Below are 21,630 nucleotides of genomic sequence, written 5' to 3'. Positions count from 1 at the left end.
AGCCCACTCCATTCTAAGATTTGCTAGTCAGTCAAAAGCAACTAAATATCTCCTTAGCATAGATGGATGGCTGTCCTCCACTGGCCTGGAACAAAAGTTCATGCTTCCACTTGGGGACCTCCAGAATATCAGTGTTCTCTAGAGGCTGCCCTGCCTGAAAGGGTTGAAAAACCATAGCTAGTGACTAGACCCCTCATAACCCCCCTAAAATGAAAGAGACATAAAGTTATTTCAATTGAATTTTGTATGTTTCTTACCATGATATGTGATGGCCTTCAGTGCTGCTCCAAAGGATATCTGAAGTGGACAGTAGTTTCTGTATGAATAAAATAAAGCCCATAGATACTTTTTAATCTTCTTTTGACCTTGAATTAAAACAGTCCCTTTGAAAATGTAATTTGTTTTATCATGGCCAGACAATGTGCTGTTGCTTTTTTTCCTTTCAAGCCCCTTCTACCTCTACAGGGTAAACACAAAGCAGCACGAGCAAGTTTTATTATATTTAATGTTAAAAGTGGCAAAAACATGAATACATGTCATCACATGCCCATTCTGAATACATTTGATAATAAAAATTTTTAAAGTGCCATCACTCTAATCCATGAACTGTGAGTTGAAGTACATGGGCAGTAGGAACCCTGGGATATGATGGTATACACCAACAGAAACTAAAGTTCTGACTTGGGTCTGCCATATGGATGCGCCAGCTCAGGTGCAAGGCTCATGGTTTCCAAAAAGTGTGGACTCTCAAGCACAGACTTGGAAACACCGATTCTGCAAGGGCAGGTCACCTAGATCCAGACTTAGTGTGCTGTGTAGACATACCCCAGGTGACTCTGGGAAAATAAATTATTTATTAAAGAGAGGGTTTAAACTTGGAGGCTAGTATAAAGAAATTGGAATTTGAAGAGTCAGTTGGATATAGACAGAGAGGCAGCACGGAAGGCATGTATGTTACCTAATCTGGAAATATAAGAAGGGTGGACAGAAAACTTGTAATGGAGTGTGAGGAATGGGCTGCAGATCAGAAAAAGACAGACTGGAAAATACAGAGAAATGCATGAAGAGTATTAAAGTTTAGAGGGAGACTCTTGAACTGGCCTCTGAAATGGACAAAAAGCCAGTTACAACTTGTGGATAAGGGTGGAATGTTCTCATTTATAGGTGTGAGTAAAAAGAGGATGCAAATCTTAAGAGTTGGTCTTAGGGGACACCATAAAATTGCAAATAACAATTGAGGATGTGTTTGTGTATTTAAAAGTGAAACAAAGAAAAGACACAGGAATGTAAGAGTTGTCTCTCAAAAGAATACTGACTACTCAAATCCAGTATCCCTTCATATTCAAGTAGCTGGAACATTCTTGTTCCTCAACAAGAATGCTTATTACCATACTGTGAACCACATTAAGGCTCCTAAAGCAAGAGCTGGAGTATGTGATGGAAGATGAAGACGTGTCATGAAACTATCTGTGTGGGTGGAGATCAGAAACTGCAATTATGCCTGAAGGGATTCTGGGAAAAGTATGATCACCAGCAGCCCTTGCCATGCTTTTAGCAAAGAGGTAATATGTACCTATCCAGTGCAGCCCTTAATCTTCTTGCTGTTGTGCAGGGTCGAGAAGGGCATGGCCATGCCTTCACTTCACCCAAACATCGATTTCTTCCTTCTCTTCCTCTTTTCCAAGACACAGTGTAGCAGGCTGCACTGTCGTCGGGCAGTGTGGACAGCCAAATTATGAATGTCTCCTGCATTGGAACACAGAAGGTAAAGAGGGGCTCTGAACCCTCTTTCCCCATGTCTTAGGTCACCTGGACTGGAGCAGCTGTTACATGTTCCTAAATGTACGTACTTACGCTACCTATTCATACATTCAGCAAAGGAAGGGGGAATAAATCCCTGTAGAGGCCACTGGAGCCTTCCCTGCATTAGGGATCTCATCAGTCCTGCCAGCAGTCAAGCTGAACCAGAGGGGATTTTTTGGTAAAATTCCCTAACATAATCATGGTCTAACTAATCACACAGTGCTGACTAACTCAGCATGCACTGGGCTTACTGAAAAGGATTCTGGGGGTAGATTTTTCCTTGCTTGTTCCAAAGTTCTGGTTAGGAGTCTGGACGGAATACCCACAGGATGTTGCATCCCTCTTTTTCCAATAATGTAAATTGGCTTCAGTTCATGGATTGTAGCCATTTGAAATGCACTGGTGGCTTTCAGTCTGGGTTGGGAGATATCACTGGATGTTACAGGGCACCTGAATGCAGGTAGAGGTCTTGTAGGTGTAGGTCAAAGAGAATATATCCCTTCAAGAACTGGATTGCAGTGAGGACTAGTAGTACCTAAAGAAGGAAGGTATGGAAGGTGACCTTGCATCCATCTCTCCTAACGATCACTTCCATACACTGTTTCTAGAACTGGTATGAATCAGGTGATATTGTGTGGATAGCTGATTGTGTATTTTGGGGAGGAGCCCCCATAATATCAGTGTGCAAAACTGGCATTTTTGCTTTTATGGATGGAAAAGCACATACTTTCCCTTCCCTTCTCTTCACCCCTCCCCTCACCAATTCTGCATCAGATTCATATAGACTCATCATAGTTAAGGCTATGTTTTATTCACAGGTATTTTTAGAAAAGATCACTGGCAGTAAACAATATCCACGGCCCGTGACCTGTCCATGACTTTTACTATATACCTTGACTAAAACTTGGTGGGAGGCAGCTCAGGGGCATGGCACTGGGGGTTGCCGTGGGTGCTGGGGAGGCACGGCCCAGGGGGTACCGCGGGTGCTGGGAGGTCAAGGCCCAGGGGGGCGGCCACCGTGGCTGTTCGAGGGGAGGGTTGGCGGGGCTGGGGCAGGCTCCCTACCTGGCTCCTGAGCTTCGCATGCTGCCTCCCCTCTGCCCCAAGCCCCGGTTCTGCAGCTCCCATTGGCTGGGAACCTTGTCTGAATATATAAAATACAGCCTTCAGAAAAACTTTCTACAAGTTGTCAGGGCTTAGCTACCAAAAGTCATGTCCCATTGGCAGGACAAGGATGGCGGAGAGGAGGAGGAAACTGAAATGAGATCAGTGACAACGGCAGTGAGGGGAAGCTGGAATGGGGGTGTAAACAGAGCTGTGCCAGGGAAGAAAAAGTGAGGGCAGAAGGAAAAAAGAGCAAGAACAAAATAAAACATTAACAGACCCCGTGTGGTGGTGGCGGTGGTGGGGGACAGGGAGAGAGAGACAGAAAGAAACAGACTGTGAAATCCTCCTAGAAAGATCAGAAAGATTCTGTCTTCCTACTTTGAGTGGATGCAAGGGCTTGAAATGCTGCCTGACCCTATCCTCCTTGTTTAAACATAAAAATGAAGACTTTTTCTCACTAGAGAAAATAATCTAAAGCCCTGATCATGCAACCTGATCTATGCAGGCAAATCCCTGTCAACCATGTGGGCTCTTGTAAACTCAGTGAAGTTCTGCATGAGCTCAGGGATATGACTGCATGGATCAGATTGAAGGATCAAAGTCTAAGCCAATTCTGCTGAGGTGTAAATGGTTTCATAGGGGCAATGCCACTATTTATACTGAGATATTTGGGTAACATGGGGATTCGGAGTTACAACTGCAACAACCAGAATAGGAAACAGTAGGTCATCTGTGTCTGGGTACAATCCCAGCCTTCCAGTAAAAGCACTCTTAGCCTCTTTCTTAGATCTGCAACATCCTTGCAGTCTTGAGGATGTTTGGTCCAGTATAGGCTATAAAGTTTCTAAAATAAGCATAAAACTTGAATTTCCTGTATAAACTTCTACATAATTCCTTCCTTTACTCCAATAACATCAGAAAGTGAATGTCTTCTCCTGGGGGACTTATGTCCCCTATCTGACATTGCTCTGAATCCATCACAATGTAGAATGAATAGACAACAAACACCACATGAGTCTTCTCTGAATGTGGACCTTCACACTCTTAGGGAAATGGAAAAATATAATCTTGGCAGCACAAAAGGGAGCAAGTCATGTGGTATGAGATCGCACAGATCCCAGAGCACTTCACACACACAACCCGCCCTCCCCACCCCACCCCGATGGAGCAGTAAATCATTGAGGCAAATGAGGACAGGAAAACTTAAAAAGTTGTAGACAGGAGCCTGAGTGTTTCCACTGAGAAACATGTTAATTTGTAAAGTTTTATTGGGGTTTTTTAATGTAAAGATTTCTAATCTTTGGTTTGTCCAGTAGATAGGGCATTGATAGGGTGCCGGCAGCCTTTGTTCTGACCCTGGCTCTGCTACTGATTCACTTTGGGCTCTCTGGCTCTTGTTAAAATAAAGATGATAATGCTTACCTGCTTTTCATCTCTACTTTGAAAATTGCTTCACAAGTGCTTATTATTAATGAAAACACCCTGGGGGGGGAAGTATTGTTTAAATTTTAAAACAAAGCTAATTAGCATGTTCAGTTTTATAAACCTCTGTAGAAGAAACACTTTGTTTAATCAAGTTAACATCCAATGGACCAAAATATGAAGCAGTGAAAAACTGACATAGGTTTTGTTTATTCTTATGCTCAGAATCTTGACGCCTGTAATTAGCATGGTTGCCTTCCAAACTATTATACAGGATTAGACTATCTAGTCCAGGATCCTGACACTAGGAGGTGACCAGATAGCAAGTATGAAAAATTGGGAGGGGGTGGGAAGTAAAAGGTGTCTATATAAGACAATTAAGATAATTAAGACTAGAAGACTGAGGAGATCCAGAGGGATAACAAAGCTAGGTGATTGGGCAGGGACTGTCCAAAATACCAGGGACTGTCTCTATAAAATCAGGACATCTGGTCACCCTAGCTGGCACCAAGAGTAGCCAGTACCAGATGCTTCAGAAGAATAAGCTAGAATCTTCAGAACTGTGCAGTTCTGAAATTGGAGAAGCTTCTTTCTAATTACTGTTAGTTAATGTTTTTGGTTTATGCCTGAAACATGAGGATTTGTATATCCCTCTTCTTTTAATATGTAACTGCACACATTCTCATTAAAGATATAAAATTCCAATCCTTGCCTGTATCTGGCTAAGTTTAGCTTCAACATTATATTGTAACAATGTATCCCAAAGGTAAATTATGAATTGTGGGTTTTTAAAAAAAAATCTATAGGTTTTAAAATTGTTGCCTTTCAGTTTCATTGGATGTCACCTTGTTGTTTTATTTAATAAACAGGATAAATAGAAGCACTTGTGATACACCTTCTCTATATTATTTATTGCTATATGTGCTCTTATGTCCTTTTTTATTCATCTCCTCTGTAAACAATCCTAATCTTCCACCTCAAATGGAGCCTTTCTATGCCATTTTCATCACCTGTCTCTGATTTCCTTTCTCCACTCTACCTTTTTCAGATACGGTGACCCAAAAGAAATGCACTATTCCAGATGAGACCATACCATTGCCTTATTTAATAACTTTATACTTTCAGTATCTCTGTCTCATTCTTTGTACATCCTAACATGATGTTTCATTTTACCATTCCTGCACATTGAACAGAGGTTTATACCCAGTTTTTTTTTCTCAGTGATTACAGTCAACTTTGATCCCAGAGAGGTGCATGAGTAGTTCAAACAATTCTGTCCAATATGCAATACATCAAATTTCATCTGCCACTGTACTGCCCAATCACCTAGCTTTGTTATCCCTCTGGATCTCCTCAGTCTTCTAGTCTTAATTATCCTAAATAATTTTCTCCTCTGCAAACATTGATACTTCACTGCTCATCCCCTTCTCCAGCTTCTTAATTATATTAATCACTTGTCCTAGTACTCAGCCTTGGGCCATCCCACTACTGATCTTTTGCCCAGTTAAAAACTAGTCACATTTCTACATTTCATTTTTCTTATTTAATTTCTGATTCATGACAAAACTTTACCTCTTATCCTCCTGACTATTGAGATTCTTTCATAGCCGCTCAAAACCTTTCAAAGGTTCTAAAGGAGAATCAAAATTAGTTGGATTTTTATCTCCTATTTGGAAAGACTCAAGTTTTCTTTTACAGAAACTACACTTCTTTGTCCTTATCAATCATATTCCCCTATGTCATGGTGTCTTTTATCTTTCTGATTGTTTCATCTAGTTTACTTCATCGTGAAGTAAGGCTTAGAGGTCTGTAATCACAAGATTGCCCTGAGCACTTGAATCTGCGTGGCTGTCTAATACCTTCGCAATGGCTCTCATTTTGCATTTGCATTAACCTTTGCTAGGAGGGGGCAGGGCCTAGTGACTAAAGCACAGAATTTGGAGTCAATACTGGATTCTAGTCCCAGTTCCACCATTTACTTGCAGTGCAACCTGGAGTAAATCACATAGCTTTTCTGCACCTCCCCACTGTAAAATGTGAATAATACCTAATTACTTCATAAGGGTATTGTGAAGCTTCATTTATTGTTTTGTAAAATGCCTTAAGATCCTCATTAAGAAAATGCCATAAATGCCAAATGTCAGTTTTTATAAATATTTTCATTAATAGCATAGTTTCTCAGTTTCAGTTGGACTGTCCTAATTCTGGGGGGAAATTCCCATGCAGAACCAACTTTGTCAAAGAATCTTTCATATTTACCACATTACTGCTTTCTGCCTCAACTGCCTTCATCTTTTCTTGCTCTGATCTGTTCCTCTGAAGGCGTTTTAGAAACAGAGGTCAAAAAGTTTTGTCAAACATGCATCTGTTTTGTTAGGAACTTATCCACTTGTCAAATCCAGAGTGTTAGTTCTAGCATGAATGCACTGGTGTGTTAACAGTTTAAACTACATATTTATAGAGAGACAAGGTGGGTGAGGTAATATCTTTTATTGGATCAACTTCTGTTGGTGAGAGCAGGGGTGCTGGAACAATTTTTATAGAAGGGGTGCTGAGAGCAACTGACTCAAACTGTAAACCCTGTATATAATGGAAATCACTTCAAGCGTGGGGGTGCAGCAGCACCCCCAGCACTCCTAGTTCCAGCACCTAGGAGAGTCAAGCCTTCTCACCAACGGAAGTTGGTCCAATAAAAGATATTACATCATGCACTTTGTTTCTCCAATATCCTGGGACCAACATGGCTACAACAAAACTGCATACTATTTGTTTATAGACTATTCAGAAGAATCTGAATAACTTGTTGAAACGTGTTGTTGTGTCACTTGAACACTTTTTTTTCTCTCTAGGCTTTGACCCAGACTTTTTTTATATTGGTTTTGCTCTTCCACAGGCAGAAATCAGTGCACACAGCCATAGAGGCAGAAGATCTGCTAAAGGAGGTTTCAGTAATACAAGAAAACCTCAGCCTTCTTGAGCCGGCATTAGGTATAAGCAGACTAAGCAATTGGTTAGGCCCATGAGCAGCTCAAGGGGGATCCCTATTAATTATTAGTATCTGTTGGGGGGAGGGATATTTATGCTTAGGGCCCCCAATGGGTTAACATCGGTTCCCTCATCTGGGGGAAGAACAGCCTGAAAGTATGATCATATCTAAAGAAAGGGCGTGGGCAGAGCAGCCAATGGATTTGTTGAATTGGTGCAATGACTCTGCAGCCTCCGCTGATTGAACTCCAGTGAAGTCCTGGATGGAAACTAATACCGTTCTCTTTGGTAGATCTCCCAAGAAAAGAAGGCAGTGGGAAAACAGGCTGCGCCCTGTGTTAGGGGTGAATTTCACCTGTAGTACAGAAATTATCCATACATCCCTACACAAGCAGCATTGAATATGTCCCATGTCTTCATCAACATTACAAATCTTAACATTGAGGCTTACCACACAGGAAAACGCAAGTCAATATTTCACAAGAAATAACCTCAGAAATACAACATGAGATGTATGACCATCTGTAAAGATGCTAAGGTGCCACATGCCAAGAAAATAGCTTCCACATAATTCTCCTCTGCAGGGAGAAGTTAGCAAAGCCTAATGGAATTGTTTATGCTTACTCTTTTGAACCAGTTATCTTTCACATTTTGTAGTTGTTAACCACGATCTGTTTACTATCAGTGAGCACAAGACCCAAGTCTTACAATGCCTATGAAACATCTTTCACGGCAATAGGACTTTACAAGCTATGGGCTCCAATCTGCAAGATGCTGAGGATCCTAGCCTACTAGAGCTCCCAAGAAGGTGGTAAGCAGGGACACCATATTAGAAAAATTCTGAGTGGGGCAAAGTTTTGTCACATATCGAACATTCTCTATCCTAAATAGCATAATGAATGATAAAAATCTAGGCAATTATTATTTTCCTAATGACTGCGTACAAAGTTAGGGGTGGGGGGTGGGGGCATAGGTCTGTGAAAAGTGGCAGGGAAGAAACAGCCCATGGCAAATTATGCCCCTGATTTCAGTGACTTGGCATTAAGGCCATCCCTTCTGCTCAGTGAAGGGAATTGCTTTTCTGCATTAGTACTGCCAACAGTGGAAGCTCTAGGGTAGACGGAACACAGGCATTCTTATTGCAGTGATACTTAGGAGACCTGGGGTCAGTTCCAGCTGCTGCCACAGACTTTCTTTGTGACCTCCCAGCAAGTCACTTAAGGTTATGATTTTCAAAGGTGACAGATTTGGGTGGGGAGGGTGCTCCGCTTTCGAATGAGCAACTTGAGCTGTCTTAAAGGGGCCAGATTTTTCCTAGGGTGAATACTCGTCACTTTCTGACAATCAGGCTCCCTCCAGCTTCCCATTAGCGCAAGTCGGGCATCCAAAAAGTAGGCCCACAAAATCACAAACCATTTCTGAAGATCTTGGCCATGTTTTCTCTCTGCCTCTGTTACCCATGTTATAGGGCTGTATAACAATACTTCCTTTGTCCATCTTATCTTTTTAGATTGTAAACTCTCGAGGACAGACTCGTGCTATGTGTATATACAGAACCTACCACCATGGGGCACCTAGGTGCTACTGTAATAAACAAATAAACAGAGACAAGGCCTGAAGTCCTTACTCAAGCAAAACTTTGATCCGAAGCAGATGGAAGCTTTACCAGAGTAAAGTCTTCAGGACTGGGGCATGCCATCATCGGGGCCGGCCCACAACATTTTGGCACCTGAGGCGGGGAGCTCAAATGACACCCCCATTCTTCCTCGCTTGGGCCAAAACTTTGAAAGGTCTCAATTCTGCCTTCTTCCTGTTCTGCTTCTCTCATGGTACTGCTCTGCTACTTACCCAAATAAAGGAGAACTAACAACTTAAAATGCCTTGTTCAAAAATTTTAAGTAACACTTAACTTTCAAACGCTTGAACAGCAAATGTAACTTTTCTTGTCTGCATAGTAAACACTGGAATTTTTATCTGTTTGAATAATCAAAGTGGTGCTTTCCGTGCCTTCTTGGTTGCAAAGATTTGAACTGCTTCCTGCTGAAGGTCCACAGTCTGGGCCAGCTCATGCTCTATTGAGATGGTTGCAAGGCCGACCAGCCTCTCCTGTGTCATTGTGGAGCATAGATGTGTTTTTATGAACTTCAGCTTGGAGAAGCTGTGTTCTCCACTGGCAACTGTTACAGGAAGTGTTAGAAGTATGCGCAGAGCAACAAAAGCATTTGGAAAGAGGATAGTCATCTTATTTGTGCACATATATTCCAGAACAGCCTTTGGAGTTGATCCTGCTGAAATGTATCTTGAAAGGACTTTCAGTTCATCACCTAAATCACTTGCATCAATATCACGCATGTCATCATGTGTCAACACTGTCTCTGGTGCCCTGCATTGCTGGTCTTCTTCAGGTATAGTGAGGAGTTTTGGAATATCCTACAACATCCCAAGTATACTGCTGTGTTCCTTGAGCTGCATGAAACATTCTTCAACTGACTGTATTGCACAATCTATCACCTGGTTAAAGAATTCAATTTGAATGGTTGTTTGGGGTCTCTTATGGGATTATCCCATGCCTCGTAATCAAAATGTCGTCTTCTTCAGTGACTCTTGTATTTTTGAATGGCTGGGAAAATAGCTTCAGTGTGAAGTTCCTCTGCCAACTTCTGTGCACTCTTCAGAACGTTTTGAAATCCCTCATCTGACCGATGAGACTGTAGGGAAGACTTTGCTTTGTCCAGTTGTTCCATTGCTCCAGATATATCAAAGTCAACACCTTGGAGTCTCTTGCTTACAACATTTATTTAAACAGTATATCATGCCACAACACAGAAATTTGAAGCTATGTATGTTTCTGGTGATTCCATTTCCCTCTGCCACTGTTCTCCCACAAACAGTTCCTGTCATAGCATTATCCTCCATAATGGCAACTATGGCATCATCTATCTTCCCAATTTGGTGTTTGATAGGCTTTATCGCCACCACTCGACTTTCCCATCGTGTGGCACTCGGTGGTTTCAGTGTCAGAGAGGATGTTCCCAGATGTTGCTTCAAAATTTGTCATCAATGAGTTGATGCAGAGAAAAATACATTAAAAAATTCAGCAGCCTCACTAGAAGCTGATGCTGCGTCACTGACCACCAAGTTCAATGAATGAGAACTGCATGGGACTAAAAAGGTTGAGGGTTTAACTCTCAGATCCATATCTGCACTCCTCTGTTCTTTCCTCTCATGTTGGCACCATTATTGTAGCCCTGACCTCTCATGTCAGCTGTCGCAATTCCCGTATCTTCCAGCTTTTTAAGAAGCACATTTGTCATACCAGCTCCTGTAGTATCATCAATGTCAATAAATTCTAGAAAATGCTCTGACAGTCACCATTGCAGGGACATTTTCACTAGGTTCTGTTGTTGTTACAAAACGCACCATTAAAGTCATTTGTTCCATATGGCTGATGTCAGGTGTGCAGTCCAGAGTAATATCTTGCTGACTTCAGATCTGCCACAATCTTCTGTTTGACTTTTGTTGCCAGTAACTGTATGGTCTCATTTTGAATTGTTTTTCCAAGGTAGTGGTGTGTGTACATTTCTTGGGTGGTGACTCTTCTTAGATGCTCCTGGAGTACAGCATCAAACTCAGTCATCAGCTCCACAATTTTAAGGAAGTTTCCATTGTTTGGCACAAACAGCTGATCTGAAGTGTCATGCAGTGCTAGGTTTTGGGTAACAAGCACTCTCTCAATGGCAACGAGCCTTTTCAGAACATTTTGCCAGTAAAGAGACTGACGCAATCTTCTCTTGATGCTGATCATCTATGGTGGCCTTTAACCTTAGTCTCATCTCAAGCTCTTTCCACCGATGGAATGCTCTCTGGTGATTTGCTGCCTTCTCATGGCATGCCAGATTTTTCCAGTCCTTTGTTCCTGTAGAACCCAATGTGGCTGGAACATTAGACTGGAAGAGTTTGCAATAAAAACAGTATGCAGCATTCTGGGTTTTTGGGTACATAAGCCATGGCCTCTCCACTTTGTCACCATTGGGGATTTCAGTAATGTATTGGATGGAAACTTCTATTTTCATTGTCTTTGGGGAACATGAAGTTTTTCACTTGCTGTGGTCCATGCGGTACAAGGAAGTCCCTCAGGCTACTGCTCAAGTGGTCCACAGTCCTGGATCATCTAGACTTAAGGAACTAAACTCAGCAGCAGCTGTTTCTTGCACCTCCACCACACTCTTCTCTGACCTACACTTTTTCTTCAGGAATGTGCATGGTTACATCCATCTGAGATGAAGATATGGATGCTGCAGTAGCTGCCAGGTCACCTGCACTCTGACTAACTGGAAGGTCAGGCATCTCCTCACCACTCACATCCTCATTGGGGCCGGAAGGCTCACTGTGAACATTTGTGTCTATGTATCTCAGGAGAACTCCTTCCTGCTTAGATTGAAAAGCTTCTTTTGCTTGCTTTCTTTTTCTGAATGCTGTCCCAGAGGGGTGTGTTCTTCTTTCACTCATGACTGCTGTTCTGTGCCAGCTATAGTGGCTCTCAACACTCAATTGAAGAGGACAAATAAGCAGGCTGGTAGCAGGGCCTGAGTGAGGGAAGATATCAGCGTCTTAAGGACCTAAGTGGCTCCTACTACTTCAGTTGACTGCCTGTTCTCCTCAAGGGGGTCCAGGGAAGCAGAAGGAAACAGGAAGCTCTCTGACAAGCTGGTGTTAATCAGTCCAAGCTCCTGGGGGTGCTAGAGAGGTACATAAGAGGCTTCTCCTCCTCTCTCTCTCCCTGCAGCTCCTGCTGCTTTCTGTTATTCCCTCTCACCTTTTCTCCTGCCTGCCTGTTATGTCTCTTGTGCACTCCTTCCTTCAGCACAGCGCTCCACCATCTATGTGCATCTAGAGCAGAGAGAATACATATGCACCAGCACCAGACACAATTTTCTACGCTCTGGGTCCTAGCAGTGCCCCCCTCCCTCAGTCTGGCACCTGAGGCAGCCGCCTCGGTTCGCCTTGTGGTAAGGCCAGCCCTGGCCATCATACAGTTCTACTACACTGAACTTAATTTCTCAATCATCAGTTTATAGCGACTGCTGTTGCAGAGTTCAAAGGTGTAGTACTGTAGTGTGAATTACAGTTTTTTGTAACTTTTAGTAGCTTTTCTTAAAACACTGGTAGCTAACATCAAAATTAATAGAGCAATTCACTCCCTTTTGAATCAATCTGAATAACTCCGATGAGCAGTATGCAAAAGAGAAGTAAATAACTGTAGAAATGCAAGCTGGTGGCTGCTTAATCTTACAGACATCAGCCTATGCCAGTTAATACCCATCAGTCCTCTTCCAACTTGGAATGGTCCAACACCATATTTCTTGACTCCTGTGTATTAGCAGAACCATTTATATTTCCTGCCTGCCAGAATAGACACATTACATGATTTAAGGGTGAAAATCTCTTCTTGTTTCCACAGACTGAGACTCAAGTCAGAAAAGATAAGAATAGTTTGCTTTTTTGTTCAATCTCTCTTTATGGGCCACTGCCCACACTTACCCTTTTCTCACAAGTCCAATATACTGTGCCAAAGATTGAAGAATTAAAAGGTTTGGTCCTGCATGCTGAACCAATGGCAAAAGGCGTTGGCAGTATAAACTGCATCCCTTTTGGGTCCCGTTTCAAGAGTTCACTTAGCAACTCTTCCATAAACATACAGCACAGAGGGGAGCAAAAGCAGACTAGAATGGGTCAGGGAACAGAGAAGATGGGGAGTGGCACTTCCTTTGCATGTTCTTAAGCTGTCTGTGGGACCTTGCAGCAGCCTCTCTCCTCCCATTCTAAGGTTTGGGACTCTGTAGCATGGAGAAAGAGGGGAAGCAACAACTATCCTTGGCATGCTCACTACAGACCATAGTGGCTATTAGTGCAAGATTTAATGTTGCTTCTATCTGTGCCTCCCTTATGAGAGGGGCCATAGTATTGTGTGGCCAGAAGACAAGCCCAATAGGTGCAGATCATGCTGGCATGGAGTAATAGAAATTGGGAAGCATTATAAAAATGCAGATTCATTTGGATACACCAGATGAAGGCCTCAGTCCTGCAGACACTTAAGCACATGCTTAATTTTACATATGAGCATAGTCCCAGTGAGTTCCTCAGGGCTACTTATGGGCTTGATCCTTCAAGGTGTTGAGTATGTTGGCCCCAAGTCAACAAAGCACATACTTTAAGTACACAAATAGTCCCAATGACATCAATAAGACTACTCACATGCTTCAAGTTAAGCACTTTGGTGGACTGGGGCCATCATGCTTAGCATATTTCAGGATTGAACCTTATGTATTTAAATGTCTGCAGGATTGGGACCCAACTTGCACTTTTACAGCCACTTCCCAGAAATGTTCCTTACCCCTCAAAGAATAGTTGAAGTGCTTAAAATTGACCTTGCATCAAATAAAGACCAAAAGGGAATATTTAATTTTTAGTCAAGAACTAATTTAAATCCTCCTTTTTCATATGATTGCTCATGGGACTATTTCTTAAATTAATCTTATGCTATACTTAGGGCTACTGTGTCAATTGTGAAAAGAAAAATTAACGCGCAAAGAGAAAAAGGTGAGGGGAAAATCAGACTGAGTTGTAGCATTATCTCTAGTAAGCAGAGCAAAAGAAGCTACCAACTTTCTATTATTTGTCACTTGAGGTTAAACCTGAAGAAAAAAGGCAGAAGAAGGTCTTTTGATACAGTACTTATCATAGAGAGAATTCTGGACTTGCTACAAAATTTTAGCAAATTAGACCTCAGGCATTAAATTTAAAAAGACTTGGTTTCACTCTATTAGAACAAGAGTATAAATTCTCTAGTGAAATTAGTTACATTTTCACATTTAGGTCTAGAACCTCCTGAGTGTTAAACTTAGGCAAATATTTTTATTCTTTTTAAGTTAAAATGTAAATGGCAGTACTAATTATTTACCCATTATACCTGCAACAAATTATTTGTTTAAACATTAGTTTTGGAGAATGAGCTTCAGCTTTGAATATTAATGGTAGCTATGGGATTGTAACTATTGTAGATACAAGATTTGAGGCCACTTTCTTTTCCCTAATATGTCCTTAAGACAGCAGTCTCAAACTGTGAGGCTGGCCATTCCAGATACGCCCTTCCTGCTTGCAGGAGAGGTGCAAACAAGAGGTGCAAGCTAGTCTAGGAAAAACAAACTTTCTTAAGTGAAATAATCTAATATGACTCAACAGGAAGACCATTCTCTTGAATACTGTAATTACATGCAAATGAATCTACATCTTTCATTACATGATCACATATGGGGTTTTTTCCTCCGCCTCACTCTTCACAGGATGGGTGGAACTCAGGGAACAAGGCAGCTGTTCCAATATTTCTCTTTATCTTTATCATTCAATGTGTGGTACCATGCCTTATTCACTGCACATCATCCATGCACTGTACCAAATAATAAATTATTCATTTTCTCATGGTCTCTTCTAGGGTGCTCATCACCACAGCATGAGTGCCTCAAATGTTGGATAGTGTCTCCACATCTCCCCTATGCCATCAGAGTGTTATTCTCCCTATTTTACTAATGGGGAAACTGAGAAACTTGGCTGAGGCAACAAAATGAATTACTGGCAGACACAGGATTAGAAGTTAGCACCTCCTGACTCCCAAATCTGTACTCATTTCACTAAACCAAACTGCATTAGTGCCAGAGGTGCTGAGCATCCACTGATCCCATTGACTTTAATTATAGCACTTGGGCAAATTAGGCACTCAGAATGAGGAACACAGAATTACTAGTCACTTGTCAAAATCTTGATTTAAATGACTTGTTGAGCATCACATAGAAGTCTGTGGCAGAATAGAATTGTGTTCTTCTTTGAGTGTTTGTCTATATATATAATATGCCACTGTTGGTGCACATGTTCTCCAGACACTTGAGTTTGGATTCTTTTGGCCAACAGTGTCTGTTCAGGATCTGTGCCTGTGCCCTGAGTGTCCTCATGCCTCCAACCCATGGTGGAGAGGGTGGAATGACCCCAACTGACTCTGCCCACAGCTATGAGTTGGAACGTGTGGCGTCCAAGCCTTTTCACTCACGGTGTGGTGTACCAGTCGTTTTGTAAATAGATAGGCACTTAGTTAGTCATTAGTGTTAGTTCAGAGATTTTTTGTTGGACTGGGGCCAGGATGCTTAGCATGTTTCAGGATTGAACCCTATGTATTTAAGTGTCTGCTGGATTGGGACCCTGTTGCTTTTACAACCATTTCCCAGAAATGTTCCTTACCACTCTCAGAATAGTAGAATTGCTTAAAAATCACCTTGCATCACAAAAAGTAGCATGGTATCACCAGGTCATTCTGATTTTTGTTTATTTTTTTTGGTAGAAGGCCTTTTCCTCTGTAACAAGAATAAAACCTGTTTTATTTTCGTCTGAGAATCTGCCCTTGTATCGGGACCAGTCATGACTGAATGCAAACCTCCAGGCTTTAAGAAATGTCTTTTATGTGAGGTGGTAATGCCTCTTAATGATGAACACATCAGATCGGAGGTGGGCAAACTATGGCCCGCAGGCCACATCCAGCCTGCGGGACCGTCCTGCCCGGCCCCTGAACTCCCAGTTGGGGAGGCTAGCCCCCGGCCCCTTCCTCGCTGTCCCCCGTCTGCTACAGCCATTGCTCTGGCCTGCTGCTCCTGCCGGGCAGCGCAGTGGTGGCATGGCTGGCTCTGGCCAGGCGGCGGGGCTTTGCTGCTCTGAGCAACATGGTAAGGGGTGGGGGGGTTGTATAAGGGGCAAGGAGTCCCAGGGGGCAGTCAGGGGACACGGAGCAGGGGGCGGTTGGATGGGGCGGAGATTGGGAGGGGGAGTCAGGGGACAGGGAGCAGGGGGTGGTTGGATGGGGCGGAGATTCGGGGGGGGAGTCAGGGGACAGGGAGCAGGGGGTGGTTGGATGGGGCGGAGATTCGGGGGGGGAGTCAGGGGACAGGGAGCAGGGGGCGGTTGGATGGGGTGGAGATTCGGGGGGGGGGAGTCAGGGGACAGGGAGCAGGGGGCGGTTGGATGGGGCGGAGATTCGGGGGGCGGGCAGTCAGGGGACAGGGAGCAGGGGGCGGTTGGATGGGGCGGAGATTCGGGGGGCGGGCAGTCAGGGGACAAGGAGCAGGGGGGTTTGGATAGGCGAGGGAGTCCTGGGGGTGGGCCTGTCTGGGGGCTGGGGTGTGAATAGGGGTCGGGGCAGTTAGGGGACAGGGAGTGGGGGGGGAGTGGATAGGGGGTGGGGTCATGGGAGGGGATGGTCAGGGGACAAGGCGCGTTGGATGGGTTGGGAGTTCTGAGGGGGACAGGAAGTGGGAGGGGGCGGATAAGGGGTGGAGGCCAGGCTCTTTGTGGAGGCACAGCCTTCCCTACCTGGCCCTCCATGTAGTTTTGCAATGCGGATGTGGCCCTCAGGCCAAAATGTTTGCCCACCCCTGCACTAGATGCTTATTGTGTTGGGTGAGGGAAATATAAGATGGGCTATTTGTAAATCTTTTTCAAAGAGCTGAAGATGTTCTTTTTGGAGAAGTCAATGCATTCCTCTTCAGCCTCTGGAGTAGCTAGTGCAGAAATTCCTGAGTACTCATAATCAAAACGTGCTCCTGCTGGCTCCTCTGCTCACAGAATTGAGATAACCACTCTTAAGATTCGTCCTCCTTACCTGGTAAAATCTCAGGAGACAGGAAAGAGCAGAAAGCCCACAAAAGGAAGATATCTGTCTCCTTCACCAGATCCTTCCTCAAGGAGCCACAAATCCTGTCATATCTCAGCAGAAAATGACCCAAGATAGGTCCTTCTGGCAACCATTCAGGCACCAGTCACTGTGCACCTAGATCAGTTTCCTCAGTATCACAGAAATCCTCTGGTACCAATAGCCGTAGTACCAGAGATAAGTGGTGGAGACTACCCCAGTATTAATACCATCTAATCAACTGACTTATTTGATACCAAAATCCTACACGGCTTCAAAGGACCTATCCTATAGTTTCTTCAGTAGTAGGCTCCCTGCTGTTGGCAGTAGTGAAGTTACCTCTGGTATGGACTATTGTTCCTACACTAGTACCAAGCACATCAGTAATATCAATCAGAGCACAGTCTTCTGGTTCTCCCAGTACTCCATATGGAACTGCTCCTTCTCTCCAAGAGGAGTACTCCCCCTTTTTCTTTGGCTCTGATGATTCATTCCTTGGCGTCTAGACATTCAGGGCATTACACACCATTGAGAGTGTAGAGTAGAGCTAGGTGGGAAATGGTTTTTCCATCCCCTGAAAATTTTCACCATATTGAAAAAGTTTCCCATCCTGAACTGGTACAACTAGTCTATCTCAAGTTTTCATGAATCAAAAATCGGGAGGGGGATGGGGATTTTGGTTTGGGTCAATTGAAACATTTCTTTTTTGGTTATGACCACTTATTTCAACCATTTATTCCCAACTACAATTATCTTAAATTCTTAAACAAAAAGTCTTTTTGAACAGGAGAACCCAAATTTTTTGTTTAAAAAATGTTGAAATGAAAAGTGTTGATAACTTCAAAAAACCCAACATTTTTCCATAAAAAGTTTTAGTTTAAATGAAAATTCATGATAAATTGACCCATTTATGAAAGGGATTATATGATTGGGTTGCCTGGAATAACAGGGGACTGGATTTGATGCCCCAGGTGGTCACATCCAGTCCTATGAAGGTCAGACTAGAAAGCCAACATCTGCTTCCCAATCCAGGGCTAAATCCACTTCTCTATCAGTTCACAAAAGGGCATTATAGCCAGAGAATCTGCCCCACTGCCCACTGAACAGACTAGTCATGGCTTTGTTGAGGAGTCCTAGGCAGAGAATTATCCTGACCCAGTACCTATCTCTTTATCTCCTGGTATGGCTGTGGAACCCATATTATCTATCTCAGTCCAGCTGAGTACAAGACGTTCTGGACTTGCTGCATAGGAAGGCTGATCCACTGGCAATTCCAGTGGAAGTGAACCAAGAGAAATTGCAAAAGCTTTTGGATATCTTTCACACCTCTGTGCCTGGATATCTTCCAGTGCCCATCAATGAGGGGGTTTTAGACCAGCTAAATTGCTCTGGCAGATGTCTGCTTCTCTGATGCAAACATCAAAAATTGCAGATCATTGTTATGAAGTGCTTTTCCAGGGCTCTGAGCAATTTTTTTCACACGACTGAGTCACTGGTTGTCACAATGGCTAACAAGAGGTGTACATACAATCAACAGAAAGCTACACCTCAAGACAAGGAATTCAAGAAGCTAGATTTATATGACTGGAAAAATATCTACATCAAGTCACCAATTACTAGGCCTTACTGATGAAGTACAATTTAAATTGGGACTTCACCTGTTCACTGGAAGACTTCCTCAATATATCAGAGAGGAGCTTAAGGCCTTGATTTTCAAAGGTCAACTTCAGGTGCATATATCCCTTCATGTGGCCCTGGATACTGTTTACACAGTTTCTAGATCCCTGGCAACCTCAGTTACCATAAGGAGACCCTCATAGCTCCAGTCATCAGGAGCTACAAGTTACAATTGAGGTTTTTCATCTGAAGGATCTAAACTTTTTTTGTAAAGACAGATGAGGCTTTACACTCTCTGAAAGACTCTCGGACAAGACTGAGGTCCATAGGAGTCTGTGCCCCTACACAAAAAGCAGAAACACTTTACGCCTCAACTACAGCAGAGGCAGTCATTCTATACCTGTGTAGACAACCTGAACCACTGAGGAAGCACCAGAAATCTCAGAGGAGGAAATAATCTGGCTTTACACCATGTCGTCACACCAGCCGCATCATCAAGGTAGCAGGTAGAAGATTTGACACCTTGGTGAAGAGCAACATACAAATTCTGTTGATCTTCCTGTTATATCCCTTCCATTAGGAAATCATATATTTCATTTCTATGGGATTTGGAACACCACCACTATGCAGATGTTGGAAAACACAGAGGTGGGCTATCCAAATTCACACCCTCCCTAATACCTTCCCACCTTCCCCATCCCTTTTCAGGGACCCCTCTGACAAAACCATGTTACATCAGGAGGTGCAATCACTTCTAAATATTGGAGCAGTGGAAGTAGTAACTCAAGAACATAGGGAAGAATTTCTACTCTCTTTATTTTTTAATCCTCCCTGCCCCAAAAAGGGGGCTCATGCTCTGTTCTGGATAACTGAACATCTTCATTCACCGGCGCATTCATGATAGTAATGCTAGCCTCAGTAATTCCAACCCTACATCAACACCTGTTTGTTTCAAGTGTCTGATTTCCAACTCATCAGCATTGTGCAACACAAGACTCTGCATAACATAACTAATTCAAAATAATGTGGCAAAAGCCTCTTAAAGGTACAGTTCTCCACACCTTTCTTCCCCAGACTAATAAAACAATTAACAATCATTATTAACATTATATGTATTTGAAATTCTGTATTACCAACCTGCTAACTAAACAATTGGTCTCTGAGGTGTCCTATATTGTTACATGAACCTGCAGATCTCCCCTGAGACATCGGTATCACTGTTGGCAGGAGGCAGTAAGACCATTAGTTGTGCTTGTGTCATATGATGGGACTCAGCCCTCTGAATCTGCTATGGTTATTGCCTCTCTGAGACCTTCTCAGGCAAGATGGCCAACTCAGTGCCCTTTATGTCCCTCTCTTCTGCAATTTGTAGAAGATGTTACCTATTCATCTGTGGTATGTATTTGTCTAGGGTGACAACCTCATGATCATGGGGAAACCTCTTGTGACACCACTCCTATTTGCAACCATTGTTTCCCATAATAGACATGCACAGTGTAATTTTCATTAAGCAGCTCCCAGAACCCCAGTTTGAGTTTCTTTTGCCTCATCTGTCTCTTTATACATATGCAAATCCCATGACTCTGGTATCAGTTTCTAACACTGCAGGCATCCTTGTTTTAAGTTTTCTGTTGAACAAAATGTCAGCAGGCAACAACCCATGTTTCCTTGGTGCCATTCTGGAATTTAACAGTGCTAAATAAAGATCAGAGTCCAACTCCACAGCCCTTTTCAGTAAGCTTTATTATTTTGACAGTTTTACACCAATGCATTTAATTGGGAATAATAGGGACTGGGTCATTACCTGTCTAAACCCATACTTTACTGAAATATGCTTAAATTCATGCCCACTAAACTGTGGCCCATTGTCAAACATTACCATGTCAGGTATACTGAGTCTAGCGAAAATAGATTTTATATGTACAATCGTCTAACTGTAGTTTCTTCTAGTAAGGTTACCTCAGGGAAGTGAGAAAACAAGCCTAGGCCAAGAACATAGCTTTTTTCCAGCCAACATAAACAAATGTATGCCTACTTTGTTCCTGGGTGTCAATTTTCCTTATGCTATCAACATGGGCTCTTTTGCTTGACTTGGCCTATATTTTTGGCATATGTGACAAGTCTTAACAACATTCTCAATATGTCACTGTTTATTTGAGGCCCCTATATTATGTCTCAGGCCCTTCTTGTAGATTTTTTGTTTCTCAAATGACCTCCATGTGTCCTTTTTAACATTTTTCTGTGACATCTTAGGAATCATCATCCTGATGCCTTTAAACAAAATCTCATCTGGGACTGAGAGCTCCTCTTCTAACTGATGATAGAAGTTGGGAATATGCTGTTCCAGCCAGCCTGTGTGCTAATAGCCCTTATTACTTTCTGATGTACACCTCTGTCACATTCAGACCACTGCCTCCCCTTTGCATTTAAGTCAGGACACACTTCTGATGCCATCAGTGTACAGGGACCCATAAATTTTGTCTGCTCATGGAGTTTGCACCCTGACACTATACTGTGCAGTTTATGGCTCCCTATCAGTGGCCTAATAGGTCATTAAGATTATTTCTTATCAACAATTCATATACAGATGAAATATGAGAGTTGGAGAGCAAAGTATCAGTGGCATTGTTGTGCTCAGACTGAGTCTGCATACCATGCATATGTGGGAGAGAAGAACATTCTGGGGATGTTGGTTCTCCACTATAGCATCTGCAATCAGCAGAAATGCTCTGGGAAGTGGATCACCTAGTAATCCAAGCATCTTGTGCCCCAAAACAGTTGGCTATTTCATGCTGCGAGGCATTTTCTACTATAAGGTCAGTTGGATTCAGATCAGATTGGCCCCCCCTTCCTTGTACGTAAACCATCGCAGAAGGGGACAAATGTAAACTCTTCTCTGTTTGTATTTCAACCACTTTTATTAAACAAACTTTATTGGGTTCTGCTGTCAAGATTCAACCAACAAT

The sequence above is a fragment of the Lepidochelys kempii genome, chromosome 1 (assembly GCF_965140265.1).
Source record: "Lepidochelys kempii isolate rLepKem1 chromosome 1, rLepKem1.hap2, whole genome shotgun sequence".
Lineage (NCBI taxonomy): Eukaryota > Metazoa > Chordata > Testudines > Cheloniidae > Lepidochelys > Lepidochelys kempii.
Note: the sequence above shows the minus strand (reverse complement) of the source record.